Source organism: Arvicola amphibius, chromosome 17 (assembly GCF_903992535.2).
Source record: "Arvicola amphibius chromosome 17, mArvAmp1.2, whole genome shotgun sequence".
NCBI lineage: Eukaryota > Metazoa > Chordata > Mammalia > Rodentia > Cricetidae > Arvicola > Arvicola amphibius.
The window spans coordinates 2937644-2959031 of NC_052063.2; the positions used below are offsets into that span (position 1 = coordinate 2937644).

Sequence of the window (21388 nt, forward strand, 5' to 3'; positions counted from 1 at the left end):
CTGGATGTGTGTGCATGCATTTGTCTGTGTGCGGATGCAAGCATGGTGATGTGAGAGTCCCCTCTGTATGCTGTAAATACCATTGGTTAATAAAGGAACTGCTTTGGGTCTATAGCAGGGCTATAGGGTAACAGAGCTAGGTGGGGAAAACTAAACTGAATGCTGGGAGAAAGAAGGGTGGAGTCAGAGAGAAGCCATGGGGCTGCCGCTGGAGACAGATGTGTTGAAACTTAGCTGGTAGACCACGACCTCGTGGTGATGCACAGATGAATGGAGATGGGTTAAATTAAGATGTAAGAGTTAGCCAATAAGAAGCTAGGGCTAGCCGGGCGGTGGTGGTGCACGCCTTTAATCCCAGCACTCGGGAGGCAGAGGCAGGCGGATCTCTGAGTTCGAGGACAGCCTGGTCTACAAGAGCTAGTTCCAGGACAGGCTCTAGAAACTACAGGGAAACCCTGTCTTGAAAAACCAAAAAAAAAAAAAAAAAAAAAAAGAAGCTAGGGCTAATGACCCAAGCAGTGATTTAAATAATACAGTTTCTGTGTGGTTGTTTTGGAGCTAAGCGGCCGGGAACCAACAAGCGGCCTCCTCCTTACCACACCATGGGTGCCTCACAACCCATGTCGTAGAGCTCAAAGGACAACCATGGTGTTGGGTGCCACCTTCTATCTGACCTGAGAGAGGGTCTCTTGTTCACCACTGTAGATGAAGGACTAGCTGGTCTTCGAGTCTGTGGGAGTTCTCCCTTCTCATCCCCCATCGCGAAGCAGGAGTGTTGGGATTACAAACACAAGCCACCACACCCAGCTTTGTGTGGGTTCTGGGGGAGCAGAACTCAAGTTCTCAGGCGTACAAAGCAACCGCTTTTACCCCCAGGCCATCTCTCTAGCCCTTTTCCTTCCTTTCTTATGTCCCAGTCCTAAATTTCATCTTTCCATGACTGTCAATGCTTCCCATTTCAATCTAATATTATGTCCTCTTACAAGTCTTCATTGACTCCTGCCCCGCCCCCAACTTCCAAAGGTTCTGAGGATGCTTCTTCTCCTACACTATGGCCTCTCAAATTTCCCTTGCTTCGTAGCCACAGGCATTGTATTGTGTGTTAAATTGTTTGTTTTCTCTGATATTAAGGCAGTAGTAAACTTGGAGTGTTTTTCATTGTGTTTTTTTTTTTGGGGGGGGTGCTGGGGAAGAAGCCCAGGGCCTCAGGCTCCTAAACACCTGTCCTGTTAGCACTCTTCATGCCCGTTCTAAACTCAGGAGGTTATTAATCTGTTTCAGGGATGTGGAGAATGAGAGCAAATACTCAATTTATTGTAGGTCCTAGCCATGACAAATTCAATAACTTCTCAGTAGTTTTCCCTAAAGCAATACATGGTTCCAAGAAAGACCACAAACTAGGACCACCCAGGCACCCAGGAACAGACCATCCTAAGGAAATTCCTAAAGTTCCAACCTTCGTAGATAGGATCACCTGCCAGTGCTTTTCACCAGGACACTCCTAGACAAACATCAGCCAATCAGGGGTCCTGTACCTTAGAAATCCCTCACCCACCACCTTTGCTACTATGAAAACCCAACCCCAATCTCCAATCACTCTGTGTTGGACACACGGAGAGTCTGAGTTTGCAAACTTGTATAAAAATAAAGACTCTTTGCGTTTTACATACAGGACTCGGTCTCCTAGCTGGTTTTGGGGGAACTCCGTGATCTGGGCATAACACTGATAAAGTGTGACTCAGAGCAGCACCTTTACTGCAAGACCGATGTGGCTGTCTCATTGGCTCTCATGAACCCCCAGATCCATCTCCCCTGCAGCCACAGAATTCTGCTCTTCCAGGTGCTCCCTTTATCTCCTTCCCCTCATTTCCACAAGCAAATCCTGTCTTCCACCTCTGCATCGGGAGAGACACGTCCAGAGCCCAGCACCTCCTTACCGTTTCCTGTTTGACCACCAAGAGCTGGGCCATCATCTCTCTCACGTGAGGAACCGTCTTAGGGGTTAGAAGTGGTCCGCCTGTGTTCTCCACAACAATCCCACTGAAATCAAACGGATATTGGGCTACTTCTCAAATTCTCCCAGGGGCTCTTTCTCACTTCATTCTCGACACAGGATTGTGCTCCCATCTCTGTTTCTGCCCCCGCCCCCAGCACCACGCCATCTGCAGGCTGGGCAATCATTCTATCCTCCCAGTTACATCCCTAGCCCTATTGACATCTCCGGAATACAATGCATTCATTTCTGTCTCAGGACTTCTGTGTTTGCTGGATCTCCCCCCACATACCATAACTGCTTTCCTATTTCTTATTGCTCAAACTCTTAAATTTTCTCTGATTATATTATAACTACGGAGGATGTTTATTCCAAATGAAACAAAGCCCCCCTTCTATGCCCTCCCTGTCCCGACTCCAAACTTTTCTATTGGGGGTGGGGAGGTGACAAGGTCTCACTGTGCAGTCCTGGAACTCACTCTGTAGACCTGGCTGGTCTGGAACTCCCAGAGATCTGCCTGCCTTCTGAGTGCTGGAAATAAAGATGTTCACCACCACACCTGGTGGACTAACTACTAATTTCTTAGCCATTATCACTATCCGGCTAGATAGAATTAAAATTCGTATTACATCTATTGTGTGTGCATGGGTGTGGATGTGCCATAGGACATGCATGGAGATCAGAGGACAGCTTAAAGGAGCTGGTTCTCTCTTTCTACCAAATATGTCCAGGGGACCGAACTCAGGTTGTCAGACTTGGTGACGAGCATCATTACTGGCCATCCCACAGATAAATATTTTTTAATTGTTTGTCTTTTCTCACTTGAACGGGAATCCTGGGAGACAGACACTCACTTGTTTTTCCATGAGTGAAGCCAGAGCTCTAGTCCCAGAGCAGAGGATAGAAAATCACATTTAATTAAGTACTTAATAAAGATCTGTAGATAGATGAATGATGGCATGTGTTTGGCAAACAGGAGTCTTGTAATACCAACCTGTTGTATACTTGTTGAACACTGTTAGGTCTTAAACCCTGGACAGATGACTAAATGAGGTGCCCGTTAACATATCAAAGCAGATGCTGGCCACCAAGTTCATCCGGCATCCACCAGTCCCTATCTGTGACAGGGTATGGCTGGCACACCCTGCCCCCTACCCTAAACTTATCCAGCCCAGGGGCTGGGCTGCCCTTCTCCCAGCTGCCCTTCACTATATAATCTAGCCATTTTGGTTACCTGGCCCTTTGGTCTACCTTTTACCATCTTGACCCAGGCCAGCCTCTTGGTCACCAGCTCCTTTCCCCTCTCCTAGCATGGCCTAGGTCAGTCTGGCCGTGTCTACTCTGGACTCTCCCAGATGTCCCTGCTTCTGATCTCTCTTTTGTCTACAATAATCCTTCTCCTCTACCGTACCTAGAGGCAGTCATGTCCTTTACTTTATTATTATTATCATTTCTTCTTCTTCTTCTTCTTCTTCTTCTTCTTCTTCTTCTTCTTCTTCCTCTTCCTCTTCCTCTTCCTCTTCTTCCTCTTCCTCTTTTTTCCCATTAGTCTAGTGCTGTAACCTGGGAGGGGGGGGTGTCATAAACAAGTTCCCTCACAAGGAGCCCGGCCATCCTGAACCAAGCTGTTCATCTGACTCTCTGAGGGTATGAACAGATCATTTGTTTCTGCTGGCTTCTGCCACCCACAAGATTAGATTCCAGATTCTAGAGCCCAAAGCTGCTGCTTCCTTCCACCTGTTTTCTAACCATTTGTCTCAAGTCCGCTCCTTGAAAGTGTCTCTCTGATCTCTGGCCTGCTGCCCTCCTGGTGGATACCGCTACACTCTGTATGTTTCTCTGGCTCCTGCAGCCTGCTACTCCTCAGATCTGCTGCGCCCACATGGGCATCTCCCTTTTCTGGATAAGTTGCCTAGGTTTACTGTTACTATAAAAGCCACATCAGTGTGCCAGAGAGCTCCTCTGGTCCTCACCGGGCTCCGATCACAAGGACAAGGGACGCTTTTCCTCTGTGGTTTGGAACATTTTTCTCTCTGACAAGTTCTCCATTCTGTTTGGGGATACCCTGAAAGTCTTTTTATTTTATTTTATTTTTATTTTTTTAGATTTATTTATTATGTATTCAGTGTTCTGTCACGTATGCCTATGCACCAGAAGAGGGCACCAAATCCCATCACAGATGGTTATGGGTCACCATGTGGCTGCTGGGAATTGAACTCAGGACCTCTGGAAGAACAGCCAGTGCCCTTAACCTCTGAGCCATCTCTCCAGCCCCCACCCCCATGGAAATCTTGTCATAACAACTCTTTATCCACTTCAACTCTTCTCCAGGAGCTGCAGCCCAGCCTGCAGTAGCCTGGGACCCTTTCCTTTGCTTCCTCCCACTCAGAGCTCTTTGCTCTTCTTCTCTGGGTGCCTTCCTGGGCCCATACATTCACAAGGTTCCTTACCTCTTCCCTCTAGATACTGCAGGCCCACAGCTTCTCAACTCTCTCCTAAAGCTTCCTCTACCCCTTTAGAGCTTCCTTGATTCCCTCCTAGCTCACCCCTCCCACCCCTTTCCCCCACTCCCTCCCCCCAGGCAGCTTCTATTCTTAGCTCCCTCTTGGAGTTTATACAAGAATCCCCTCCAGTTTCTCTCTCCCCCCACTGACTCATGTTTTTTTTTTGTTTTTTTTATATTTATTTATTTATTATGTATACAATATTGTGTCTGTGTGTATGCCTGAAGGCCAGAAGAGGGCACCTCATTACAGATGGTTGTGAGCCACCATGTGGTTGCTGGGAATTGAACTCAGGACCTTTGGAAGAGCAGGCAATGCTCTTAACCTCTGAGCCATCTCTCCAGCCCCCCTGACTACATCTTGACCTCAGTACAGATTAGTGGCCAAAACTGGCAGACTTGATTTCTGAGTTCTCACAAATCATAACAAGGACACAAAAGATCTCCAAATTTATTATACCTAAACTTACTCTTCCCTACACTTCCAAAAATCTCTTGTTGCTAAGGTTCTGCTTCCTGCTGTTTGTTTGTTTGTTTGTTTGTTTGAGACAGGGTTTCTCTGTGAAGCCCTGGCTGTCCTGGAACTCACTCTGTAGACCAGACTGGCTTCAAACTCAGAGATACACCTGCCTCTGCCTCCCAAGTGCTAGAATTAAAGGCATGTGCCACCACTGCCCAACATCAAAAAATATCTTAAGACTATGTGTAAACTCTACCTCAGCATTTTCAAATTCTTTTGGAATGGTTTAAAATTACAAAATCTGTAACAAAATTTGGATTTAAACTCATGACAAAAGGTTTATAATTAAAAATCTAAAACCGGGCGGTAGTGGTGCACACCTTTAATCCCAGCACTCGGGAAGCAGAGGCAGGCAGATCTTTGTGAGTTCGAGGCCAGCCTGGTCTACAAGAGCTAGTTCCAGGGCTGGAGAGATGGCTCAGAGGTTAAGAGCATTGCCTGCTCTTCCAAAGGTCCTGAGTTCAATTCCCAGCAACCACATGGTGGCTCACAACCATCTGTAATGAGGTCTGGTGCCCTCTTCTGGCCTGCAGGCATACACACAGACAGAATATTGTATACATAATAAATAAATAAATATTTAAAAAAAGAAGGGCTAGTTCCAGGACAGGTTCCAAAGCTACAGAGAAATCCTGTCTCAAAAAAACTAACTAAATAAATAAATAAATAATAAAAATCTATACTTGTGTATATATGTGATTCAACTCTTGTCTGGAATACACTGTGTATATAACTTAGATTCTACTCATGTTTAGGAAATCAGATGTTTTTAAATAGCAACCATGTGGCTCTCCAGCATCTTGGCAGACAACCTCATCAATATGGAAGCAACCATGTGACTGGCAGCCACCTTTACTAAAGGTTAAAGAGTGAGGGAATCCCGCAGGTGTTGGGCAGGGAAGTGACTGCTCAAAGAGATAAGAATGAAAACCCTGTGCAGGTTGACTTTATCAGTCTTGATCAGATTTGGGGGAGCCTAATACCAGGCAGTTTATTGTAGGCATATTTAAACTCAGTATAATTTGGAAAAGGATCTCCATGTAGCAAATATCCCATAATCCCGATTCCAGGTGTACAATAAGGCTTCAGATACGACTACACAGAAATGCTTTTACAAAGTACATGTGACCATGAGGGTGGGCTCCACAGTTAAAAGACCTAGACTCTACTGAGGTCTCTGACGATAGCATAGAGGTCGCAGAGGTCAGCAGGCCGTAGAGATGGTTAACGGTCTAGGGAGGGAAGAGTCTGGGATGATCATCCTGGGGAATTAGGGTGAGGTCTGTCCCTTCAGATAGCAAAAAGGTCACCAGGTCCTTAACAACCTCCACTCTAGCTTTATGGATGAAATACAGCAGGTATTTGATTTTATCTCCTCTATTGACAGTAGTGTTCCTGGTTCTCTCAGTGCTTCCCCACAAAAATGTACGTGCTGTGCCATGTGACGTCACTAGCCTTTTCTTTTTCTTTTCTTTTTTTTTTTCTGAGACAGGGTTTCTCTGTAACTTTGGTGCCTGTCCTGGAACTAGCTCTTATAGACCAGGCTGGCCTCGAACTCACAGAGATCCTCCTGCTTCTGCCTCCCAAATGCTGGGATTAAAGGCATGTGCCACCACCGCCTGGCTAGGAATTAAAACTTAAAATGTAAGTTTGTTTATCACATAAGCTTCAGGGAGTCAACTTGGATCCAACTCTCACAGGTCAAATGGACTCCAGATAAGAACTCCTGTTAGCCATGAGCCTACATTTCCTTACCTACAGCCTATTCTTGAGGGTAGGATCGCTCTTCCTTTCCCTGGTCTTGGAACACCCCTTCCCAACTACCAGGTCCATGGGCTGAAACGTTTCAAATGTACATGCAAGACAAAAAGTTTCCGCTAACCTCCTTAACTTTACCGTCTGTCCGTGGTCATCCGTCCCAGCAGATTTCAAATCAACCACAGACTGTACCAGCCATTTGCCAGTTCTCCGTGTTCCCATGGAATCTACATCTCATATGGCTCCAAAGTGTCTAGCCCCAGGAAGTCCAGCTTCACAAACTGCTCCAACACTGCCTGCACTTCCCTAGCCCAGATAGTCCTGCAGAGCCTGGACAGCAAGCAAAGCAGCCTCCACTCCTCCCTCTCTCTTTCCAGCTTTGGCCAGCATTCTGGCTTTCTTGTATCCCCCAATGACGACACCCCAGTGTTGGCAGGAAGCAGTTATAGAAAAGATGTCATCACCCCATATCCTTTGTCATCAACAAGAAGGCTGGAATGTTAGGTATCAAACTGGGGGGGGGGGGGAATGGCTGAGATGGCCATTAACATATCAAAGCAGACACTGGCCACCAAGTTCTCCCAGCATCCCTCAGTCCCAACCTGTGACAGGTATGGCTGTCCCCTTCCCTAAACTTCTCCAGCCCAGAGGCTGGGCTGCCTTTCCCCCGGCTGCCCTTACCTGTATAATCCAGCCATTTTGGTTACCTGTCCCTTTTGGTCTACACTATACTCTCTTGGCCCAGGCCACCCCTCTTGGTCAGGGTTCTTCTCCCCACCCCCTTTCTAGCTATGGCCCAGCTCAGTCTGGCCATGTCCGCTCCGGACTCTCCCTGATGTCCCTGCCTCTGATTAGGCTCCCCTTTTCATCCACGGTAAACCTTCTCCACCACATCTAGGAGCAATCATGGCCTTCCTTTTCTGATTTCTTTTTGTTAAGTTGGGAGCATAGCCCTCAGCCCCTGGCCTGGGAGTTGCTTTGCTCTGGACTCCAAATCCCAGCATGCCAGGTCCTGACCCTTCCCTGGGGGAAGGGTTGGGACCACTCCCACAGGGTATTTAAGTGAGATCTCAGAGGAGAAACACGTGGTTTTCGGGTCTACATGGGCTCCCTGCTGTCCTGTCTCCCTGCCACGTGCTCGGCCACTCGAGAGCGTCTTAAAACGATGGGCATTTTGATTTTGTTTTATTTGACCCATTTGGATTCCTTGCGTTGGCGGAGCTGCTCTTTCCTGATCACTTTTTTCATTCAGACACCCACGTAATACTCGAGAGCTCCAGGAACAGTAGTGATGATGGGGGCAGAGAGCTTGGGTCTTTTGCTGCACGGGCTGTGTGACATTTGAATGATAGTGTTCCCTAGCGTTTCTGCTTCGGGGGTATTTTGCATGATTTGGGGATCACCCTCAAGCGGTTCACCGGGGTTCTTTTTTTTTTTTTTTTTTTTTTGGTTTTTCGAGACAGGGTTTCTCTGTAGCTTTGGAGCCTGTCCTGGAACTAGCTCTTGTAGACCAGGCTGGTCTCGAACTCACAGAGATCCGCCTGCCTCTGCCTCCCGAGTGCTGGGATTAAAGGCGTGCGCCACCACCGCCCGGCTCCCGGGTTCTTTGTGTGCAAGCACATGGCACATGTGTGCACGCGGAGGGCAGAGTCCAGCCTCAGGTGACATGTCTTGGGTTACCTTCCACTTTTTGTGTGAGTCAAAGTCTCACACTGGCTTGGAGCTTTGCCAAGTAGGCTAAACTGCCTGCCTGTGGAGCTTTTGGTGCTCTACCTATCTCTACCTCCCAGCTCACCGGCCCTGGAGGCGGAAGTGCATGCTACGGGTGTCCAGCTTTCTTTTAAAAAAGGAAAAAAGGAAGATTTACTTAATGTGATTGTGTCTGAATGTTTGGCCAACATGTATGTATATGTACCATTGTGTGCCGTGCTCAATGAGACTGGGACAGGGCATTTGATCCTAGAAACTGAAGTTACATACAGTGTGAGCTGCCATGTGAATGCTGGGAATCAAGCCAGGACCTCTCCGAGAGGACCAAGCGATCTGAGTCACTGACCTACCTCTCCAGCTCTATGCCTAGCTTTTCACTTGGGTTCTGGGTATCCTGGCTCAGGTCCCAACACTTGTGTGGGAATCATCGGGCCAGCTGAGCCGTCCGTTTCCCCTGCTGCACATTGTAGTTCTAGACTCAGTGAGCATTGGAGCTATTCGCAGACATCTCAGGGGGAAGATCAAGAATTTGTCTTTCAGGGGCTGGAGAGATGGCTCAGAGGTTAAGAGCACTGACTGCTCTTCCAGAGGTCCTGAGTTCAATTCCCAGCAACCACATGGTGGCTCACAGCCATCTAGAATGAGATTTGGTGCCCTCTTCTAGCATGAAAGCATACATGGAAGGAATGTTGTATACATAATAAACATCTTAAAAAAAAAGAATTTGTCTTTCAACGCTGGGTGGTGGTGGCGCACACCTTTAATCCCAGCACTCAGGAGGCAGAGGCAAGCAGATCTCTGTGAGTTCGAGGCCAGCCTGGTCTACAAGAGCTAGTTCCAGGACAGGCTCCAAAGCTACAGAGAAACCTTGTCTTAAAAAAACAAAACAAAACAAAACAAAAAAGAATTTGTCTTTGAGCAAGCATTTACTCCTAACTCTTCTCTTTATAAAGTCATCTTCATAGGGTGGACAAAACAGTTTCTTCCCAGTATCTAATTCTGTGAGTCTCGGTGCTCCCTTGCTCAGGTCTTCTCTAAAGTTTAGAAGTCACGTCTTCACAGGCAAGTCCCTGTACCTGCCTTCTTAAGAGATGACTCCATCTCAGGCTGACTGTTCTGGGAGTTGAGCTCAGCAGCTCAGTAGCTAGTGTCACGAAGACGGTGAGTCGCAGGCTCACCATCCAAACATGTATTCAACACCTGAACTTTAGTGACATTAAACTCAGCACACCCAAAGCAACTCAAATTGTCCTTCTGATTTCCTAGTGAACAAAAGTTCTCTGAAGAGGCTATCTCCAAAGTAACTTTCCTGCAGAGGGCTTGGCCTTGGTTGCTAGAACGTCAGGATTCCTGTGATTCCGAAGAGAAGCAACATTGTAAGTCAAAAGTCAAACTTATCTTGAGATGTCTTAGCCTTTTAATAGCCAATTATCATTTTTTTTTTATTTATTTCACTTTATGTGAATTGGTGTGAAGGTATCAGATCCCCTAGAACTGGAGTTACAGATAGCTGTAAGATCCCATGTGGTTTCTGGGAACTGAACCCAGGTTTAGGCAATGCTCCTAACTGCTGAACCATCTCTGCAGCCTCAAGAGCCACTGATCTTAATCTGTATCTCATCTAACATTCTGATTACCAAACTTTTCAGGGGCAAGCCATGGTAGTTCTCATCTGTGATCCCAGGATCTGGGAGGCAGAAGCAGGAGGATTGCCACAAGTTTAAGGCCAACCTAGTATATTGATACACATAGAAACCCTACCCCAAAATGACAAAACAAGGGGCTAAGGAGATGGCTCACTAGGTTAAGCGTGCTTGCTGTTCAAATCCTCAGCACCCACATAAAAGCCAGCCAGCCAGCCATTGTAGCGTGTCCCTGTTGGGGTCCCAGGCTCTGAATCAACCCAAGAAGACACACAAGGTTACCGAAAAGCAAGATTTAATGCAGGGCAGCACAGAAGAGGGAGAGGGGAGAAGGGACTGATCAATCAGGGTCACAGAACAGACTTGGGAGTTGAACTGTGACCCCAAATGCCTGTTGAAGCAAGTATTTAAGCATAAAAAAGAATCATAAATGGGCCAGGCGTGGTGGCGCAAGCCTTTAATCCCAGCACTCGGGAGGCAGAGGCAGGCGGATCTCTGAGTTCAAGGCCAGCCTGGTCTACAAGAGCTAGTTCCAGGACAGGCTCTAGAAACTACAGGGAAACCCTGTCCCGAAAAACCAAAAAAAAAAAAAAAATCATAAATGGGGCTGGAGAGATGGCTCAGAGGTTAAGAGAACTGACCGCTATTCCGGAGGTCCTGAGTTCAATTCACAGCAACCACATGGTGGCTTACACCCATCTATAATGAGATCTGGTGCCCAGGACACTATATACATAATAAATTTAAAAGAATCGTAAACGCGTGTTGCCAAATTTCAGTTACAACTTTTCACCCATCAGGATTCAAAGATTAGGGGCTTTCCTAAAGTGTTCCCTCCCTGTCAATCGACATACAATGCAAGCTTTTCAGTCCAACCAATCAGATTCATTTGTTCTTTCTGTTAGGAACAGCCGTGATGTTTCCAGAGAACCAAAGGTGCACAATGGCTATTTCTGTGGCCTAAGGAGAAGGTGGGTCAGCTACTGGAAAGATCCCGACTCCCCTGGGGCTTGGGAACCTGAACTTTCACCCCACAGGTAAAATGGAGTCTGAAGTCAAAATGGCAGCACTTAGGACAGGGTGCTTTGGGTCTGTTCCCGACTTCCTAACATCCCAACACTCAGGCAGCAGGGAGGACAGACAGATCTCAATGAGATTTCAACCCCCCCCCCCCATGATTAGCTAGGTGTTCTAGTTTACTTTCTGTTGCTATGGGTGGGGGGATGACACACAAAAGCAGCTTGGGAGGAACGGGCTTTTTAGGCTGATGGATCTCAATCACAGTCCGCCATTGAGGAAATCCAGGGCAGGAACTCCACCACGGTTGGGACCTGGGGCCTGGGCCTGAAGCAGAGGCCATGGAAGAACCCTGCTTACTCACTTGCTCCCCGTGACTTACTCAGCTTGCTTTCCTCATCGGTCCAGGACCACCTGCTTTGGGGTGGCAGCTCGCCCAGTGGCCACCCCATCAATCAGGAAAATCCCTCACAGTTTTGTCAAGAAGGAAATCTGATTGAGACATCTTGAGGTTCCCTCTCCTCGGATGACCCTAGTTTGTGTCGAGCTGACCTAACACCCAACAACTAACAAGCATACCACACTAGCTAGAACAGCAAGCTTCAGGTTGGTTCAGAGACCCTGTTGCAGAAAACAGGCTGAAAAGGGGGCACTTATGCACATGTGCATATATATACACACATGCAATACATAAGAAAAATTAAGTCATGACATTTGTAGAAGGTGAATGCTACTTTAAATCATGTGTTAACACAAAATAGAACAAATCCTGTGTGCTTTAGCTCGAATGAGATCTGCATGGCACAGATGTGTGTGTACACAGATGTGCCCGTGTGTGTAGACAAACCTCTCAGACTCTCCCTTGAGGCTTAGCCGACCTCTTGCCCCCTGGACAGCTAACTCCACAGCTGGGGATGCTCTGAGATGACATCTGAGAGGGGTTTGCCTGCTGTGCTGGAGCCCAGTGCTCTGATGATCCACATTTACTGGTGAACGCATTGCTTTGTGGGTTTCTGTTCCTTACTGACTACAGAAATGTATGCAACCCCTTCTAGGGTTGAACGTGCCATTTAAGGAAATAGATCTGTGCTCCCTAGGCCATGGGTAACTCATATTTGACTCTTTGTTGTCTGTGGATGGAAGTTTCCGTCCTGTCTGGTCCCACAGTCATTCAGTTCCAAATAAACACACAGAGGCTTATGTTAATTAAAAAACTGTTTGGCCTATTAGCGTGAGATTATTAACTCTTATAACTTAAATTAACCCATAATTCTTATCTGTGTTTAGCCACGTGGTTTGGTACCTTTTCTCAGTAAGGCGTTCTCATCTTGCTTCCCCTGCATTTGATTGGTGACTGATTCTCTGCTTTTCCTTTTCCCAGAATTCTGGTTGCCCCCCCCCCCCGACTTCCTGCCTGGCTGCTGGCCAATCAGCATTTATTAAACTAATACCAGTGACAAATCTTTACAGTGGACAAGAGCATCATCCCACAGCCATTATCTGTTCAAACTTTTCATCCACTGGGCTCAGATTAAATGCCATTTCTTCAAGGAGCGCTCCCTTACCCCACAGGAGACGGCCCCTTAGTCTGGTGTCCACCACGCTCTGCCATCATCATTACTGACCTTCAGCTCCACCCTACTTGCTTCGCATCCAGAGTTGCCGGACGTTAGGCAAAGGACGAGATAGGGATGCGACTCCTACTGCCTTTGTGCGCCGGGAACTATGGGGAGTGGGGGGACACGGGATGGACAGACAGACGGACGGACGGTCTGACAGACGACACATGGGATGGGCCGGCCGGCTGGCCGCTGCTGCTTCTTCACCAGAGTTGAGTGAATTATTTTCAGGATGAAATCTGGATTTCCATTTGAGCTGGAAGTTCCAAGTTGAAGCTCACACACTTAAAACATCCCCACCAGACATGGCATACAGAACAGAGAACACAAGCAGAAGCTGCCATCCACAGTCAGCTGATTGAGATGGGAACCCTTGAAATCTCCAGCTTTCTCAGGAAAAAAGGGCAGAAGTTCACTTCCATCGGTGTAGACCAGGCTGTCCTTGAACTCACGGGATTTCTACTGCCTCTGCCTCCTCTGTCCTGGGATTAATGGAGTGTGCCACCACCACCCTGCTCCCTATGGGTGTTTTTTGAGTGAAAACTTAAAGATTCCAGTCTTATCTCTCAGACTTTCTGATAGTTTTTGGAGCAGCTAATTAATTACCTTCTGCTAAGATGTAGTTGTGGTGGTCTGAATAAAAATGGTCCCCATAGGCCCTTAGGGAGTGGCACTATTAAGAGGTGTGGCCCTGTCAGAGCAGGTGTCAGTGGGGGCGGGCTTTGGGGTCTCAGATGCTCAAACCATGCTCAATGTGATCTGGATGTAGAAATCTCAGCTCTTTTTTTCAACACCATTTCTGCCTGCACGCCTGCGTCCCGCCATGGCGATAATGGATTTAACCTCTGAACTGTAAGCAGCCTCATTTAAATGTTTTCCTTTATTAGAGTTGTGGTGGTCATGGTGTCTCTTCACAGCAATAAAACCCTGACTTAAGACAGTAGTTAAAACAAAGACATCTGGAAACGCCAGAGAGTCGCTGACTTTACCACGTCCAAGGACAGAACTACAACCATTTACTTTGAGGGTTTTAATTGGCTTCTGAGTATAAAATTGGGCCATGTGTCATGCCACAGAACAGAGGGAGCTCTCCAGTGGGGTAGGTGGATGTTTCTTTCACAGACACAAGGGGCTGAAGAAAGGGGAAACAAGAAGCCCTTCCGCTGTAAGGCAGACGGGGAAACAACGGAAGAGTCGACATCAGGTCGCCTTTGTGCGCGAGCCTAAGGGGTGAGGCCGAGACGGCTTCATAACCAGCTCAAACAGCTGTTTCTGGGAAAGTGGAACCAACAGCTTCAGTTTGTGGTGAGTGACTCCATTTTGGGGTTTAGCACAGAACCGTAAACCAAAATAATGACTTCCTGTTTATGTCTGCTCAGCGCCCTTATTCTTCACAGTGATGCTTCCACCCCTGAAGGTATTTTAAAATTTTCTGAAGATTTAAAATTTCAAATTATTGTATGTGTGTGTAGGAGTTGGGTATGCGCTTGTGAGTGCAGATGCCTGTGGAAGCCAGAAGAGGGCTTTGGGTCCAGAGGAACTGCAGTTGCAGGTGTGTGTCACGGGAGGGGCTGTGGAGGTGGGTGCCGGGAATTGATCTTGAGTCCTCTACAAGAGCAGTGCCCTCTTTTAACAGCGAATCCATTTTCCAGCCTTAAATCCCACCACCAACCAGTACTCTAAAATCCTCAGGAGGTGTTCTAGAGCTGGCACAGCGGCACGTACCTGTCATTCTGGAACGGGAAGGGTTTGAGGCCAGGTTGGAGAATGGTGGTCTCTGCCTTTAATCCCAGTGTGGAGAGGCAGAGGCAGGGGGATCACTGAGTTCAAGAGCAGTTTGGTCTACACATCAAGTTCCAGGCCAGTCAGAGCTACACAGTGAGACTGTCTCAAAAGACAAAAATAAGTTTAAGGCCAGTCTGGGCTGCACGAGACTTTGTCGACTTTGGTTCGTTGAGACAGGGTTTCTCTGTATAGCTTTGGAGCCTGTCCTGAAACTCTGTAGACCAGGCTGGCCTTGAATGTGAGTTCGACTGAGATCCGGCTGCCTTTGCCTCCCGAGTGCAACCATTTAAGACAAGGTCTCACCAAGTAACCCTGGCTTTCCTGGAACTTGCTAAATAGAGAAGACTGGACTTGAACTCACCGAGAACCACCTGACCTGCTTCTGGGATAAAGGCGGGTGCCACCACACCCAAGCCTGAGCCTGAAAGTGGGGGGGGGGGTAGGAGACAGATGGCCAAGAATCATTCAGAAGCTCCCTTAGGGGTCAAAGTTAAGTTCAAGGTCTGAGTTAACTCAGAAGAAAAACAAGGATAAATCGGCCAGTGTTCACCTAAAAAACCGCTAAAGCACCGCTGTCCCAGTCCTGTGAAAGCTTTGGTTTGAGGCCATCTAGTAGGCTCAGGATCAAACTGAGCAGCTTTCCCCTCTAGTGTCCTGGGTTCACACACCTTTGTGGGGTGGGGTGGTGGAGTGCCACCAGCGGAATCGCATATAATAGGTACCTAACAAACCGTCATTGAAGCAGCTCCCGGTTTCCCTTGGCAGATTCTGGCTCAAGTCTACCTCGACTACCAGACTCGAGCGTGGGCAAACCGAAAGGCTCGGCTGGGCAGAGCCCGTGCACTTGGCTCTGACCCCGCCAGGCGCTAGGAGGGCGTGACGCTGCCCGCACGTCTCCTCCCCGTCCTTTGGCCTCCGAGAATCGCGCAACGACTCCCACGTATTCGGTTGGATTTCGGTCGAATCCTGATCGGCAAGGAACGCGAACCGGACCCCGCAGAGGCCCCGGGGCGGACGGAGCGGTGAGCCGAGGATGCGCGGGTTGGGATGCGGCCCGGAGGATGCGCGGGGAAGCCTGAGTTAACGCTGCCAGCGGGATCCGGAGCGGGTGGGCGAGCCGGCGGCGGGAGGGTGGCCGCCGGGGCGCGGCCGCGGATCCGGGTAGCGGCCGGGCGGCCACATCAGCGGCGCTCGGAGGGCTCGGCCGGCTGCGCGCGTGCGCGGGGCGGGGCGGGGCGCGCGAGTGGCCGCGGGCGTCGGGCGGCTGTCAGCGGCGGCGAGGAGGCGCGGCGGGTCCGCGGGGCTGGGCCGGGAGGACTGACTCCGGGGGCGTCGCCGCGCTGGGGCTCGGTGCGCGCGGCCGAGGAGGGAGCCGTGGCTAAGTGTTGGAAGGGCGGCTGTGCTTCCTGCCGGGCGCTGGAGCCCAGGCCGGTGGGACCCGAGGCCACCCGACTCTGTCCAGCCCTGCTCGCCGCTGCCCTCGGGCTCCGCAGGCCACGGTGACCGGCGGCGCGCGCCCAGGGATGGAGGAAGGTGAGCTCGGATACAGATGCTGGGAGGCGGCTATGCTCACCTCTGGAGCCTGCGGCGGGGCTCCGCAGTATCCCACCCGGTTCTTGGCTATACGAGAGTACAATATGTCTCTATTTGAGAAGCCTCGGGGTCCATTTATGGCGAGAGCCTGCGTGTTTGTATGTGTTGCTTACATTAGGTATATTACACCTATGTCCTCTTTTTTTTTTTTTTTTTTTTTTTTTTTTTTGTAAATGGGCGTTTAGGTTGACATATACATCGAGTGGCTTTTTCTAGATTTGCAAGTGCCACCACTATCCAGATTTTTTTTTGTAATCTCCAAAAGAAACCCCGTACCTCTACCTGTTATTTGCAATCCATACCCTCGCTGTACCATTGGCAACCACTAGCCTTTCTGTTCCTATGCATTCGCCCTTTGGGGACGCTAATGAAATCATACGGTATTTGTGGTTCCCCACCTCCTCCGTTTGAAGACAAGATTTTGGCTTTTCCCTTAGGGGAGCAGTCTTGCTGTATAGGTCAGGCTAATCTGACTTTGCGGTCGTCTTGCCTCAACTTCCCAAGTGGTGAGATCACAGGCTTTTGCCACACCCAGCTAATGTGTGATGTGTGTGTGTGTGTGTTGTCTGACTTCCTTCAGTTAGCCTCATGTTTTCAAAGCTTATTCATGAAGCTAATGTGTGTGTGTTCTGTACTTTCTTGTAGTTGAATGGATATTTGGATGTGGTCACTACCAATCCATTCACTAGTTAATGAAATTGCATGTTAAGACTTTTTTTAGCCACTAGATATAATGCGGCTAGAACATTGTGGATGTGTGTTTTCAGTACCCCTGGATGCATACCTAGGCGTGGAGTTGCTCAGCGCTTAACTTTTTAAAGAAACTTTTAGGGTTTAATCCAAGCTGCTGCAGTGTTTTATACTCCCACCAAACGCGGTGTGAGAGTTACAATTGCCTTAAATTAACACTTGTCATTTTTGTTTGTTTATTTATTTATTTATTTATGCCACCGTAGTGAGTGTGAGATCTCATTGTGATTTTTTTTTTGTTGTTGTTGTTGTTTTCGAGTTAGGCTTTCTTGGTAGCTTTGGAGCCTGTCCTGGAACTACCTCTTAGAGACCAGGCTGGCCTTGAACTCTGCTTTTAAATGCCTGGCTACGTCTCATTGTGGTTTTAATTTGCTTTTCACACCAGGAATTAAAACTGTTTTTCCTCCAGGCGGTGATCGCACCTGCCTTTAATTCCAGCACTTGGGAGGCGGAGGCAGGCAGATCTCTGTGAGTTTGAGGACAGCCTGGTCTATGGAGAGAGTTCCCGGACAGCCAGAGCTGTTACACAGAGAAACCCTGTCAAAAAAAAAAAAAAAAAAAGTCTTTCCTATGTGTCTTGGCCAAGTGTGTATCTGTTTTGAAGAAATGCTTGATGAGATCCTTTGCCCCTAATTTTGCTTTTTGTTGTTTTCTTTTTGTTGCTATGGTTGTGGCTAAGCCAGCCACAATTAAATGTTTATTCATATACAGGAAACAGTCTAGATTTTAGATTGGTACTGGTCAAACTTGTGTAAAAATTGACTAAGTGGCATGTGAATCTTTCAGAGAACCCTTTACCTGGTAATTCTTGGGCATTTTATTGTCCTTTTTTGTTTTTAGTTTTTGGCTTTCTTGAGAAAAGCCACAGGAGGTGTGGTACTGGGGTTCTGATGACATTTTAGTTGCTGTTTTCCTATATTCTGTGTTAACTTGAGAAAGTTTCACTTACTAACTACAAGTAATTTATGCTGAATAATGATCAAGTTACTCAAACAAAATTTCATGTGTGTCTCAGCACAGTGAAAGGTCTTTTTTTCACATTCAGCCTGTATAGTTTCTTATGCAGTTATAATACATGTGAATGCTAGATAATTTGTTTGCTTTTTGAGGTAAAGTCTCTCTCGTTCTGTAGCCCTGGCTGGCCTGGAACTCAGTATATAGACCAAGCTGGCCTTGAACATGCAGCAATCCTCCTGCCTCTGCTTCCCAAGTGCTGGGATTCCAGACGTGCACTGTCACGCACCAGGTGAAACACACTGTGCTGGCCCGGAGGTTAAGAGCCACCTGGAACCAAATGACCGCGGCTGTGCTTTCTGCATGGTTGATCGCTGAGTGTACAGATTCAGCCTCAGGTCTTTCTTTCAAGAATTCCTAAAAGAGATGACATTTCTCCAAACTCAAATTCTTTTGTTTCCCATTGATCCAATTGCTGCTAAAGAAAAAAAAATTAATGAAACTTGCTGTCTGGTGAAGAAGAACTATATTCAAACCATTGCAGCTATGACAATGGGTTTGGCACTGAGGATTGGGATTAATCCTGAATGGGTATGGCTAAGCAGTAATTTATAGAGAAAGAGCAGGGGCAGGGCCAGTGGATAGATTAGTAAGAGGAAGAGGGCCCGGCGAGGGGGGCTCTGAGTAAGTCATCTTAAAGACAAGCCTGGGCTCTGGGACACTGTGGTGAAGGACGTTGTGGAATGGACCCACCTCCATCTCGTACCTGGGGAGGGCGTTCTAATTAAACTGACTTGGCAAGGTTCTTTGCTAACGATGAAATCTGTGAGCTGTCTGGGAGACTCAGGAAACTGAATAGTTTTGTCATGCAAGGATTCTGTTACTGCTGAAACAGACGCTACCCCATTTCAGGAGCTTTCTAGAAAAGAAGGTTAAAGATTTCCAAGGCGGAATAACGGAGAGCCACCGATGAGAAGGGCGTGAGGGACAGCCCGATCCCGTTCTTCAACCTATAACTTAGAGAGCAAATAATCTTTTTTAACTGTTTTATGCTTCACTGCCTTTGGGAGAAACCAGCTGACAATGTCAATATGTAACCTCCCTGTTTTCGCTTTGATTGACCTAACGAGCTTCACACTGGACGCATAAGCATCGATCTGTTATTGATTGTCCCCTACACGCCCAGTCGATGCTCCCCCCTCTGCTCCTTGCAGTTCTAGTACCACTTGTTGAGAAAGGTTCTCCGTAGGCTGGGCATGGTGGTACATGCCTGTGACTTCAGCGTTGGATCTCTGGTGAGTTTAAGGTCAGCCATAGTTACCTAGTGAAACTTGTTACAAAGAAAACCCCCAAACCAAACTGTCTGGAGGTAGGTGGCAATGAAAACTGGCGGGTTTGGGGAAACCGATCCGTTTTTGAGACAGGGTCTCTCTTATGTTACTCTGGCTGTCCTGGAACTAGGTGTGTAGATCAGGGCTCCTAGAATTCACTTTGTAGACCAGGGCTGGCCTTGAACCCCCAAAGATTCACCTGCGTTCTTCCTAATGCTGGGATTAAAGGTACACACCACCACTTATACCTCAGCCCCTGGGAAATGATGGTCTGAGTTGACCTTTTATGTAGTGGACTTCCAGGGACCCTCTCATCTCTGTGAAATTACTGTAGTTAAGTTTATTTACCTTAAATATACATAAAAACGAACATAGATAATCCCTGTATACATGTATAATGTATAGTGTGTGTATGGATATGCATATAGGAATGGGTAGAACGCTCTGTTTTGATTTTTAAGTGTTTATATTTAAGAGTGTTTTGCCTGCAGGTGTGTATGCACCACATGCAAGCCTGGTGCCTTCAGGGATGGATACCCTAGTGGTTGTGAGTGGCCATATGGGTCCTCGGAAAGCTATTAACCACCAAGCCGTCTCTCTGGCTCCATCTATTTTAATTTTAATGTGGGTGGATTTAGTCACATTCCTTTCTTCATGACCAGCTACTAAGGAAATAGGAACTTTGAGTTAAGGAGGGTCGGGACAGGTAAGTTTTGAAGACTGTCTTAGTCAGGCTTTGGAAGCAGAGGCAGGAGGATTGCTCTGAATTTGAGGTCAGCCTGGTCTGTATAGTGAGTTCAAGGATAGCCGGGCTATGTAGAGAGATCCTGTCTCAAACAAGAAACAAAAAATAAAGAAAAGAAAATTAAAATTACAGAAAGAATGTTCTAGAGATTTGGGTAAAACCTGCTATATTTCAGGAATCATAGTTTGGAAGATGAAGAAAAAAGCAGGAATGAGGAATGAGTGGAAGATAAGATTGTACTGACTCCAAAAAATTGTCCAAGTAGAGAAGTGGGAAACCCTTCTTTCCTAACTCAGTTCTCGTTCTTTTTCCCCAAGGTCTAGTCATTATTTGCTACTTTTTAATATATATTCTTAAAGACTTATTTTTGACTAGACTCAGAAATAGAAGATCCCAATGAGGACAGCCTATGACTCCTGGCAATCTGTTCCTGGTGTTCATTCATATTCTCTCTCTCTCTCTCTCTCTCTCTCTCTCTCTCTCTCTCAATATAGGGTTTCTCTATGTAGTCCTGGCTCTCCTGGAACTCACTCTGTAGACCAGGCTGATCTCAAACTCACAGAGATCCCCCTGCCTCTGCCTCCTAAATTTGCTGGGATTAAAGGCGTGCGCCACCGCCTCCTGGCTCCCTTCATCCTCTTGGCCGTAGTTTAGTGTATTCTTCAACCTCCTCCTTGTTTTGTTCAGTGTGTTGTTTCTCCAGAGCAATATGTCAGTGTTTGTGTTGCAGGATACTGGAAGAAACAGAACCCCGAATCTTGGGTGCTGTGATCTAGGCTTCTTACCTTCTTCATTTAAGGGCTTCCTGACAACGTATTGGCAGACATCATCTCAGAGAGACCAAAAGGCTTTTAGATCTTGCCGGCTCTTCTGAGCCCCAACACGGAGGCGAGGCCCAGGAATATTCTTCTCTTCTTGCAATAACCAAGTTGAGAGTACTTAGCTCCTTGAATATACTTGTGCTTCTTCTCTCTGGTTCTCTTTGGTCTGTAACAAGAATGCCCCCCCGTTGAATGGCAGGCGCCCTCTGCCATAGGTCGAGACATCTTGCTCAATGGGAAAACCTCGTTTGTCGTTCCTGCCACTGATATGGACCATATACCCCTAAATACTCTTTACCCTGCCATCAACCGCGACTTCTGTGGGTGCGTGGTTTCTCATCCAACTCAGTGGGTTTCTAACAGTTTTGTGGTTGGGGAGGAGGTAGGTATCTCAGTCAAGACGTGGCTGACTGCCTAGGAGGTGCCACGAGAAAGAGACTTCTTGGTGAGACTGCCTCTGTCTTCCCAGTGCCAGGACTAAGGCTGTGTGTGTGGCTATGCAGAGTTCAGGCCTTCTTTCTCCCACCTCAGTTCTTCACAGTGAGCTCTCCTAAGACCCGCAGTAAGTCCAGGGTTGCCGTCCTTCACGGTGGGGTTTTTCAATATGCAACTTACCCCTCTCTCTCGAGAATCTGGTGAAGTGGAG

The 21388-nt window shown here is 47.6% G+C and overlaps 1 protein-coding gene across 2 annotated transcripts in view; it reads left to right on the forward strand.

The window, feature by feature from the left end:
- Positions 1-15424: 15424 nt before the first annotated feature.
- Positions 15425-21388, forward strand: part of Slc41a2 (solute carrier family 41 member 2) — a 73073-nt gene continuing 67109 nt past the window's right edge. The window contains exon 1 of one of the 2 annotated variants that reach the window (XM_038315000.1): positions 15425-15570. The gene's annotated coding sequence lies outside the window, so the exon portion shown is untranslated. Of the gene's footprint in view, positions 15571-15827; positions 16082-21388 lie in introns of those variants that run through there. The other variant, XM_038315002.1, reaches the window with a different exon arrangement.